The 12,094-nt window shown below is 51.4% G+C and overlaps 1 protein-coding gene across 3 annotated transcripts in view; it reads left to right on the forward strand.

The window, feature by feature from the left end:
- The window catches only part of SIL1 (SIL1 nucleotide exchange factor), a 102,834-nt gene that overhangs the window by 66,870 nt on the left and 23,870 nt on the right, over positions 1-12,094 (forward strand). The gene's annotated exons all lie outside the window — the stretch shown is intronic.

A 12,094-nucleotide genomic window follows, 5' to 3' on the forward strand; every position in this document is an offset into this window, starting at 1 on the left:
CAACCATTAACATAATACTGCCAAGTCCACCTCTAAACCATGTCCCTAAGAACCTTATCTACGTGTCTTGTTTTGGGCTTCAGGGTGTGTGTGTTGCACGTTCGCATGTGCAGAGCCTTTAGAAATGCATTGGAGGGACCCAGACTTCAAGGTCAGAAGTGTGGAGTGAAGACTGAAAGTCAGGTTCATTATATCTGCATATTTCTGTGCCTAAAAATGCGGTCACCTTCTCTACCATTATAAGTTATTTATCGCTGAGTCTAATATATAGTCTGCAAATGTGCATTTCTTTTGCGATCTTGTATGCGATGCCAGCGTGTGTGAGGTGAAGTGGGCAGCAGCGGGTACCCAGATTTACACCAGCAAAGGATCCATTTTATAGTACGAAACAGAGCTTGACCTACTGATCCCGATAAGATACAGACTTTCACATCAAAAACACAGACCTGCTCTTCGTATTCTGGAATATTTTCATGTTTGAGGCAATATTGTGGTTGTTTCCTTAGGCTCTTTATTAGCGTGTAGACTATTAATTACATATTTCCTTAAGAGAAAATCATGCAGAGGCTCTGGGAACATTTGCAGGTAACTGGTGCAATGACAGGGCCGATTAAATCACTTCTTTCCTGATTTAGCTAATGTGACATGATCCAGACTCTAGAAATTCATTGGCTCATGATACGAGTGTGCGGCAGTGGCCATGAGACTAATGCTTTTGTATAGTATTATTCACTTAATTGCAGATGCCTTTCTTTGGACAGAAACAATCTCTTTTCTAATATGACAATATTAAAATACTTCTTCGGGAACTTTTAGACCTTTCTTCTTGAAAGGACATTCTGACAGATGGTGGTTTTGAGTGGTTCGGATGATGTATTGGCTGAGAGCTCAGTTCCAAAATGTGAGGAGCATTATGCCTGGTTTTTGGGTTTGCTTTTTTCCCCTTGCTGTGCTTAAGCTTTCTCGATAGACACCTACATGCCAACTCGCCTGCTTTGCGCTATCGGCTTAATTTGTTTGTTCATACATTTTTCTCAGCTTACTCTGTGCTCCGTTTAAATGCCAGGGGCATTTGAAGTGCTTCGTGCTGCAGCAGTTTCTGATGTGTTGTGTTTTTCGGAGGGGTTGGTGTTTATTTCTCCACTCTTGGTTGTTCCTGGGTGCCTTGTTTAGGTGTTGGGACTGTACAGTGCATACCAGAGCTGTCGCAGCTCGCGGGGCTGCAGGGGGTGATCTGCCCCGTACATGTGTTGGTGTTGGATGCTGAGCCCTCCAGGCTGGGGGGGGATGCTCTGCTGCTCCCAAACGGGCCGGGCCCACCTCCCAGTGCTTCCAGACCTTCCCTGAGGAACATCAGGGCACAGTCAGTGGGTCAGAGAGGTTCTCCTGCCCCTCTGCTCTGCCCTGATGGGGCCACAACTGGACACAATATTCCAGTTCCCGCAGGACAGGGAACTGCTGGAGAGAGTCCAGCGCAGCCACCAAGATGCTGAAGGGAGTGGAGCATCTCCCGTGTGAGGAAAGGCTGAGGGAGCTGGGGCTCTGGAGCTGGACAAGAGGAGACTGAGGGGGGACTCATTCCTGGGGATCAGTATGGAAAGGGGGAGTGTCAGGAGGATGGAGCCAGGCTCTTCTGGTGACAACCAGTGACAGGACAAGGGGCAATGGGTGCAAACTGGAACACAGGAGGTTCCACTTAAATTTGAGAAGAAACTTGTTGGGGGTGAGGGTGGCAGAGCCTGGCCCAGGCTGCCCAGGGAGGTTGTGGAGTCTCCTTCTGTGCAGACATTCCAACCCGCCTGGACACCTTCCTGTGTAACCTCATCTGGGTGTTCCTGCTCCATGGGGGGATTGCACTGGATGAGCTTTCCATGGCCCTTCCAACCCCTCACATTCTGGGATCCTGTGATCTCAGCCCAGCTCAGGAGGTCCTTAGCTCCTGGCATAGCTGAATCTGGAGAAGGCAGCTTGGCAATGTGTTTTATGCAGGAGAAAAACACTGGATGCTCAGCAGTCTCAGACATGCTTGGGTCACATTCAGAACTTGTCAACTCTTAAAACTATCCAGGTCTGCTCCAGATTTGCATTGTCTTTAACTCTGATCAGGTAGGGAAGCGGGTGAGGGATGGCGCAAACCAGCTGCATCCCCCAGTCTGGCTGGGACCTGCTGGGAGAGCTGAGCTGGGCTGAGAACCCCTTTGGGAGAATGGGTTTTTGGTTGGATCATCTCCGCCAGCCGAGACATTGGATCAGCAAAGGTGGCAGGAGAAAGAGGAGGAGGTACAGCAGGAGAAGTTCTGGATTTCTCCTTCCTGATAGTGTTCCTATTTATTTGGCTTAAAGTGGACTTGCAAAGCAGCCTTAGCATAGGAGAGTTTGGTCCTCAAGGCCACTGGTGCTGGGTGCATCCCTCTGCCGCCGACAAGGGTGACCTGGTACACAGAACATCAACATTTCATCTCTGTTTTTCTCTTATACGTCCTTCATTTTAGCCATTTGGGTTTTAATTGCCGAGCCTGTGACCAAATCAAACACTGTTCCATCTGGTAGAGTTTTCCGAGCGGTGCCCTTATGGCAACTCTGCAACCCCATCACAGTCTTGCTGTTTTTAAACCCTTCACAAAATGTTTTCCATTCAGCAGTTTGCAAAAGTAAACTTCATTTGAACAATCCTCAAGTGCTCTGATTGCAAATAAAAGTTAAATGCAGTAACAAAAATAATTGCTAGGCATGTGGGATTGTACATTTAGGTATCCATAATTCACTAACAGTATATGCCAATACACAACATTATCTGGATTTTCAGTGATTGCATTAGCATAGAAGCATGTTAGCATTTATCCAGTGGTACTAACATTTAAATATATATAAGTATGAAATATTAAGATACAGCATTTTGGAGGCAAGTAAAACTACTGTCTGTAAAATGTTCTTGCATATTCTTGAAGGTACACTCCAGTATCTTCAGATGACAATCAGCATTCGCACCATTGGGTCCAAACATTGCAAAAATGTCAATGTTTTATGCAAAGAGGAGCTATATTAAGCTAAAAAAGATTGCTGATGAGAGAAGTGTCTTCTGATGTCCTCTAAGCTATTTACAGGCTGCATCCTCCTTTGTTCGCAGCACAGCCAGGCCTCTGCGCAGTTTGTATCTCCATGTTTCACAAGACAGGAAATGTTAGCCAGAGAGGATTATGCTTGTGATTAAAACCTCCATTTTTAAAAACTTTACCTCCAGGAAACGTTTTTCCACACCGATAATTTGACCATTTAAATATTTTGTAATAAAAGGATTTCTGTAATCCGTTGAGAGGGTGAATGATAATTTATGTTGAATGCGTTCTGGAAGCTTTCTCCCAAATGCTCCCCGTATGCTTGGGGGTGATTTAGAGGTGAGGCCGGAGGAGCTGAGCCGTGGGACCTGCGAGGAAAGGAGAAGCAGTTTGTGTTTGGGGAGAGGGCAGCAAACACCCAAGGTGAGATTGGCGTGGGAGCCAGGAGAGTCGCTCGTGCATGGGGAGATTTGTGGTGTTTGTCAGTCCTCTAAAAGCCCTCGTGCTGGTCACACTGGGCAGCGGGGACAGGATCTGTTGAGGGGCAACAGGCACAGACTGAAACACAGGAGGCTCCATCTGAACATGAGGAGAAACTTGTTTGCTGGGAGGTGCCAGAGCCTGGCCCAGGCTGCCCAGAGCGGGTGTGGAGTCTCCTGCTCTGAGACATTCAAACCCCCTGGACCCACCTGTGTGATCTGCTCTGTGACCCTGCGGGAGCAGGTGGGGCTGGGGATCTGCAGAGCTCCTGCAGCCCAACCAGCCTGGGATGCTGTGACACCAGCTCCGAGCCCGGTTTGCCGTGTTCCAGCGCAGCCCCTTCCAGCGCTGCTGGGACCTCGCTGCTCCCTGCACTGGTGCCATGAGTGATAAAACAAACGGTATGAGACTTGTCAAAGACTTGGGAGTAAACTCATCCCGGATAGTAACTCCAGCATCATCTCGTAGCAGCACTCAAGAGTTTCCTAGAGATGGCTCACATCAGGGTATTGCCCGTTTTAGCCATTTCCAATGAGATTAACCCCTTAAACGATGGCAGTGTGCTTCAGCAGCATCCCATCCCCGTTCTGTGGTCTCCCCGCCCCTGCTCTGCCCATCAGTGTTGGTGGTGTCCGTCCTCCCGGGGTTCACATCCTCCATGCTCTGTTGGGGAAGCACCAGCTTCTTCAGCCCGGCTTTGTTGAGAGGAAAAAGCTGCCACCAGATTTAACGCTTTTGAATTCCGTCCAGCTTCGCACTGAAACTGGTTGATACTCACCGCTGTTAAATAACATTAAGGCCCAAGCGATAAACCCCGGAAAAGTAAAATTAAAGACCTTGCTTCAGTGCTGTCTTGTAGGGACATAAGAATTTCTGGGCAGAGAAATAAATCTAGTTAGCTTAACAAGCACTGTCTGTACCCATTTATTTCAAGTCCATCTTCATGTTCGTCCCTTCCTCCTCCAGCTTCTCCATTTCCATCCTGCGGTCTTGGTTTGTCTCTTTATCTGTTGTCACTGTTTGTCTCCATGGCCCTGTTTCCACCCCCCAGACACAGTCATTCCAGCTCCACGTCCTGCCCACTTGTAATTTCTTGCATTGTAGATTGTCTCTTCTATTTTTATTTGAACTCCTGACTTGCGTGGAGTTATCAGCCTCACTGCACTTAATTTCAAATTAATTTGATTGGGTCACCTCAATTCTTTTTCTGTAATGATAATGAACTCAACCTATTTAGCCTTTCCCCATTATGAATAACCTTAACAAAAACTGCAGTGCGGTATAAAACTGTGTTTCATCATTACGGTTAATTACACAGAAGAATAAATCCCTAAACATTTTTCAGCGTCTGAAATCTAACAAGAAAGTGTAATTAACAATTAAATAGTAAACTGCCATCCTTGTGCTCTCAGGAAGACAGGGAGAGCAGACCCCGTGAGAAAAATCTAGAAGCCAAGGTTTGCTCCCGGTTTTGCTTTTAGAACAGCTTTGGTGATTTAAATGCTGGGAGACGGGGTGTCTGGAAGCTGTTGGGTGCAGTAGCGCCTGTGCTGGGTTTGTGCAGGTCCCTGCGACTGCTGGAGAGGTGACAAGGGGGCAGACACCCTGGCCTAACCCTGTGGGACGGGTTTTAGCCCGAGGATGTTGTCACTTCTCTAAAATGTGGGAATTGTGGAGCGAGTTACCCCATCCAGGCTGAGAGAGTCGGGGTGTTCAGCTGGAGAAGAGAGGCTCTGGGGAGAACTTATTGCGGCCTTTCTGAACTTAAAAATGGCCTGTAAGAAAGATGGGGACAGACTTTAGCAGGGCCTGTTGTGATAGGACAAGGGGTGATGGTTTAAACTAAAGGAGGGGGATTCAGGCTGGACAAGAGGAAGGAATTGTTGCCCTGAGGGTGGTGAGAGCCTGGCCCAGGTTGGCCAGAGAGGTGGTGGATGAACCATCCCTGGAGACATCCCAGGCCAGGCTGGACGGGGCTCTGAGCAACCTGAGCTGGGGAAGATGTCCCTGTCATGGCAGGGGGGGCACTGGGGGAGCTTTGAACATCCCTTCAACCCAAACCATTCTGTGATTCCATGGTCCAGGGGAGCTGGTGGTGCAAGGGAGGAGGACTGAGAGGTTCAGCAGTGCGGATGCGGATCCCTGAAATTGCAGTGTGTGGCCTCACATCACACTCCAGTATCCAGCACACCTGCCCGCTTCCCCCAGCACGGCTGCATCTGATCGGTGGTGCCGAGCTCAGCCCTGACGGTGCAGGCGCTCCCTGCCCCACTTGCCCGTCCTTCCCGCCAGCCCCAGCGCTCCCGCAGCCGGGAGGGCTTTGCTGCCCCGCTCCCCGCTGTTGCAGCGCCTCTGTGAGGATGTCTGTCCTGGAAACAGCCCCTCAGGAGAGCCGGCGCTGCCGGGGCCGCCGTCGGAGCACCGGGGAGCCGCTCTGCCAGCACCCTCGTGTTACTGACCCAACCTGCAAGAAACACTCATCACAGCCACGTCGGGCATTATATAAAACACATTGTTTCTGCCTCTTCTCATTTGGTAAATGCTCTCTGCTGTAGCCTTGGAGTTATTGTGCTGGTTTCTATTTACAATATGCATTCAGACTGGTTACCTAATCACTTTCTGCAAAGACAAAAACAGCCCGAAGTTGCTGTTTCTCAGTGTAGATCTGGTTTCATCACTGGGCACAACATGTATTCCTCTCTCTTCAGCTGCTATTTATTCATCATCCATGTTCTCTGTTTATTCTTTTTACTCCAAACTGTGTGCTCGGCTAATGGCTTCACCATGCTTCAAAGGCTTTTCCACCTAACCATCCAAAATGATTTTCCTGACCCGCTGTGACTTTGCCAAGTCGCGTGTTCTCCGCATTCCCTCCGAGTAATAGGTGCAAAATGCTCCACAAAAAGGAGGCATCTGCGTCTACTCTTTAATCAGGGCGTGCAGGAGGCTGTAGCAGCCCGTCGTTAATGTGTTTCAGAAAGGAGGTGGAAAAAAGCGCATTGAATAGAACAAAGCAGCGAAGAACGGGAGGAAGAGGAACAATGAGAGCAGGAAATGCAGGATCCAGGCTCAATTACGTACCTGCTCCCCGCCAGGCTTGGGGTGGACAGAACTGACCCCGCCATTACAGATTTGCAGCTATTGTCTGAGCCCGCATGGGAGGATCTGGATCCCATCGGTCCTGCTGCGCGCACCCTCCTACCCCTTCCCTGATTGCTGCTTTTGTGGGGTTTAATCGCTGGCGGGCTGTACGCAGGGAGCATGCGGAGGCAGGGCCCGCCAGGCCTGTGGTGAGACGGTAGCGACAGAGCTGGGGTTTGGAGGAGAGGTGAGGGCTGCAGGACACAGAGCTTGCCCCGGAGCTGGCAGCCGCGCGCCGTCCCAGCATCCCAGACTGGCCTTACTGTGGTGACTGAGAGCTGAACAAGTCCCACCAAGTGACCTTGTTTCCAGGCTGGCATCTTCCAGCCTACCTGTTCTCCCGATACGGGGTTTTCATAAGTTTTTCCTCATCTGTCTATTCGTGTGCTTGAAGATTCATTGAAGCAGTTGCTTATTCATCCGTGCAGACAGTTGCTCAGGTCTTCCACCAGATCGCTGCCATCCTCGGCCCCGTGAAGGCTCTCCAAGCGTTTGAACACGGTGATGTTCTGCAGAGAGGGAAAACAACAGCTTCTTGGAAATTATCTCTTTCCGAAGAAGCTCATCATCAGTGTTGACTACCTGCTCTCCCCTCAGGTCCTGACACTGTGTCATCTTGCGAGCTGGATTTTGATCTCTCTTTATTTTAGATGAACCTATTTCTGTCGGTCAGAGGCCCTCGGAGCTGCTGGTGTGTGTGGAAGGGGCTGACTCCCGGGCTTGTCTCTGAGGAGCGCTCAGCCCTCTGAGCCCTGTGGCCACAAGACGTGTCCGGGCGCTGGGCCGGCGGGCAGACCTCCCCGTGGGGTGGCTTGGAGTCATCACGTGAGCTGGAGAAACGCTGTCACCGCTGCTTCCCGCGCACTCTGCGCCGCTTGACGCCCCTGCATGAGAGCTGAATAGATGTGAAAACTGATTTGCCGCTCAGATAGGTACACGTCGCTTGTCCTCTCTGCTGCGTTTAATGAGTTTCCAAGGTACTGCAGCCAGTTCCAGAAGGACCCATCAAAGGGCTGCACCTTTGCTTCCATCAGAAGTGTCTGGGTGAACCTCCGGCACACTTCAGCTCTCACAGATTCTCTCTGGTTTTGTCTCTTACAAATTTAATGTGGAGGCCGTCGTATAATTTCTTGCAACCATCCTTTCCAGACTGTCTCTCCCTTTTTTTTCCTAAATGCCCTGGCAACAGGGGATGGGCAAGAGAAAGGACTTTTCCAGCAGTCGGGTGGTGTTAGCTGGAGCCCAGGTGATATGTGGGTCATGGTAAATGTCCTGTCACGCTGCTGCTCTCATGTTCGTGACTCTCTCCTGGTGCCCAGCCGTCCCTGTTCGCCTCTGTTAATCACCCTGGAGCTGGTCTGTGCTTCGAGCATCCCTGTCACCCCGCGGGACCTGCCGCTGTGCGCTGGGCGGGGAGGGAACGCGCTGGTGCTGCTGGACCGGGCTGGGGGACGGGGGCACAGCCCCACGGTGGCTGCGTCGAGGGATGGTCGTTAACCCTCAGCTCCATCAGCCGAGATCAATAATTAGGGCTGTTGCTTTGCATAAACCACCGGATCAGCACAGAAATGGCCGTATTTAAGCAGGGTTGGCTGGTCGGAAAGCCCAGTGGCTGCGTTTTGCAGAGGCGGGAACATAAAAGCCAAGGTGGTAACAGTACAGCAATGTGCAAATGGGCTTTCCCTAAGCCTTAAGCGGATCAAACCCACCCAACGTGATGGACCACGAGGGTTCTTGGGTTTTTTATCTGTTTCTGTCAGTGCAACAGAGAGGCACGAGGAGGGTGTGTGGATTCTGGGCCACGCCTGATGCTGCCGGGATCCCATCAGCGTCTCTGAGCTCCCTCTGTGCGTTCCTCACCTCCCTTTGCAAGCAGATTGTGTTACATTTCCATACATACTCTGTCATAAAAGCCCATAAATATGATTTCAGTGTGTTTGCATGTCTTGCAATGAGCAGGAATTCACCTGAGTTGTTTTCCAAATTAATACCCCGCTGCTTTTACTTAACCAGATCTTTTTCCAAGCTGAGAATGGTAACGACTCCGAAATTTTCTTTTTACGAAATGCATTTTCTTCTCAGGCACTTCATATTGAAATCTGTCTTAATTTCAGTTCAGCTAGTGTGTGAAAACACACGGTGAGGCATTATTAGTCCCTGAAGGAATAAAGACAGATGGAGCCCAAAATGGCATTGGCTTTATGATTAATTGAAACCTTCAAGAGTGGAATGGAGTCAGGGCTCGGTCCAGCCGGCGCCTGGAGATCAACCCAGCCGGTGTGAAGCTGTGTGAGCGTGGGCTGAGGAGCTGGTGGGACAAACACAGGGGAGGGTGGAATGTTTTGAGGAGTGGGAATGTGGGGCTGTGGAAGTGGCGTGGGGAGCAGCGAGTTCAGGCTCCGCTCTGGGTCCTGCGCCGTGTCTGACCGGAGCAATTCCCCGGGGGGCTGTGGTTGCACATCCCCGCCTGGGAGACCTGCAGCAGGGAGCTGCCCCTCGAAAGGGAATGGTGGAGAGATCCCCGGTGGTGTTATTTCGTTGTGGTCCTTCCGTACTTAAAAGGGGCAGAGAAGAAAGTTGGGGACAAACCTTTGAGCAGGATCTGTTTCCACAGGACAAGGGGTGATGGTTTTAAACTAAAGGAGGGAGATTCAGGCTGGACATGAGGAAGGAATTGTTGGCCCTGAGGGTGGTGAGAGCCTGGCCCAGGTTGGCCAGAGAGGTGGTGGATGAACCATCCCTGGAGACATCCCAGGCCAGGCTGGACGGGGCTCTGAGCAACCTGAGCTGGTGAAGATGTCCCTGCTCATGGCAGGGGGGCACTGGGGGAGCTGGGAAGGGCCCTTCCAACCCAAACCATCTGTGATGTTTCTGGAGTCTGTAGCCACGACCTTTACAGCATTTCTAACATACCTGCTGGAAAGGATCAAAGAAAGGTGTTGCAGAAAGGAGATCTCCCCGTCATGTTTCGAGAGCAAGTCCTCCATGTGCAAGCTGGTCATACAGCTCAGCCCATGGCCGCGCTCGTGTGGCTGGTAAGATCTGAGCTGCTGCAGGGTTGGGCAGAAGCATCAAGTGAAGTTGCTTTGCGAAGGCAGAACCAGGTGAAGTGTGGATTTCTGTCAGCACATCTATTTGGAGAGGGCCCAAGGGGGATGGTTCAGCATGACAGCGGCACCCAGGAATGGCCCCATTCCCACCCCGTGACGGATCTTCCCTCTGTGCACGGCTGCCGTGGGGCACGCTTGCCAAGGAGAGGGTGGTGCGTGCCTCCACTTCACCTCAGCCAACTGAATGAGGCAGAAGGGTCTGAAATCATTTAAAGGAGGATTTGGTGTTGGTTGTGGAGATCACGGTTTAGGGAATGCAGGGGCACATTGGACCCATCTTCCTGGGGCAAAGTGGGTGAGGAGCAGCATCCGTGGGTGCACATCAGCTGGGAAGAAGGTACAGATGGACACATCTCCTGGGTCCAGCCAGGACAGACTTTTCACAGGTGCCAGCATCCCTTCCTGCAGTGCAATAGCAGCATTTCTGAGTTAGAACGTGACTCGGACTTTGCTAATTCTCCTAACGAGTGGGAGGCTGCTGGAAATGAGCTGATACTGCAGATCGATGGGGAAATGAACGAGCATGTGAAGCGTCACGCCCAGCACCTCATAAAATGCCCATTGTTCACCTATTCTGACAAGCGGGATTTGGTTTTTATTCTATCTGTTACCTCCCAGAATGGCAGCGAATTTGCCGAGGTGTATTTTGTATCGGGAGGAAGGCTCCATAGTGTGATGGAGCGCTTTCTGCAGGACCTGGGCAAGAATCTTAAAGAAATACTGTATGGCTGCTATGGATTTTCTGTTCTTTCCCTGGGGACTCTGGGGATTGCAGATCAGCGGATTGTGGATTAGTCAATCAGGAATTAGAAATGCATTTTTCATTCTTATGTTACACACTAATGAACTGACAAATTTAATTTCTTTAAATCCAGCCACTTCAGCTGGAATAAGTGAAGCCTTCTTCTGTCTCCTTTGGAAACTCGGGAAGGGCTGACTCACCATCTCTCTGGGCGTCACATCGTCCAAATTCAGTTCTTGGTCTGTTCTGTGTTGTCGCGTGGGTACGAGGAGGTGAGCTCAGCCCTGCGGAGCCCTTGTGCTGGGCTGGTGGCTCCAGTTTTGGTGCCCGAGTCCCCTGGCAGGACTCAGGTGTCCCCACTGGTTGGTACTGGGCAGACGCCCTTTGGAAAGCAGGAGCTGCGCATCCCCACGGCGCAGTGTGGTGTGTGTGATGTGCCATCCAGAGACCTGGACAGGCTGGAGAGCTGGGTGGGGAAATATTTAATGAAATAGAACAAGGGCAAGTGTAGAGTCTTGAATGTGGGCAGGAACAACCCCAGGTTCCAGTGTAAGTTGGGGAATGACCTATTAGAGAGCAGCGTAGGGGAAAGGGACCTGGGGGTCCTGGGGACAGCAGGGTGACCATGAGCCAGCACTGGGCCCTTGTGGCCAGGAAGCCAATGATACCTGGGGTGGGTTAGAAGGGGGTGGTCAGTAGGTCAGAGAGGTTCTCCTGCCCCTCTGCTCTGCCCTGGGGAGACCACACCTGGAATATTGTGTCCAGCTGTGGCCCCTCAGTTCCAGCAGGACAGGGAACTGCTGGAGAGAGTCCAGCGCAGCCACCAAGATGCTGAAGGGAGTGGAGCATCTCCCGTGTGAGGAAAGGCTGAGGGAGCTGGGGCTCTGGAGCTGGACAAGAGGACACTGAGGGGGGACTCATTCCTGGGGATCAATATGGAAAGGGGGAGTGTCAGGACGATGGAGCCAGGCTCTTCTGGGTGATCAACATTCAATATCACCATTCAAACCCACCTGGACACCTTCCTGTGTAACCTCATCTGGGTGTTCCTGCTCCATGGGGGGATTGCACTGGATGAGCTTTCCAGGGCCCTTCCAACCCCTGACACTCTGTGGTTCTGTGATTCTGTGCTCGGCTGACATCTCGTATGTTTTTCCTGCCCTTGGGCTCATTCCTGTGGATGAAGCTGAGGTCTTTCTCCCGCCTTTGGATCCCTCCATGGGGAGGGTCCTGGTGCCTTGGGCAGCGCCCCTGGCTGTCATGGGCTGGGATTTGGGGAACGCTGGTGCTGGTGGATGCGCTGGGCTCCCTGTGCCTCTCCTCTAGCTGTGCTGCTCTTCAGGTCCTGCGGCATGCGCCTCCCTACTCAAAACCCGTGCCAGGGTGAACACAGAGCAGAAAAAGGCATTTATGTCGATAAAAGCCTAACGGCCTGCGCTGTGGGACCCAATCTGCAGGGGGACACCAGCTCCATCATTACCCAGTCACTCTGCAGAGCTTAAATGAGAGCTGAACAAAACGGCCTTGGCTTTCCGGAGCAGGCTTTGTTCATCCACTTTGTGATG

The sequence above is a fragment of the Columba livia genome, chromosome 14 (genome assembly GCF_036013475.1).
Source record: "Columba livia isolate bColLiv1 breed racing homer chromosome 14, bColLiv1.pat.W.v2, whole genome shotgun sequence".
Lineage (NCBI taxonomy): Eukaryota > Metazoa > Chordata > Aves > Columbiformes > Columbidae > Columba > Columba livia.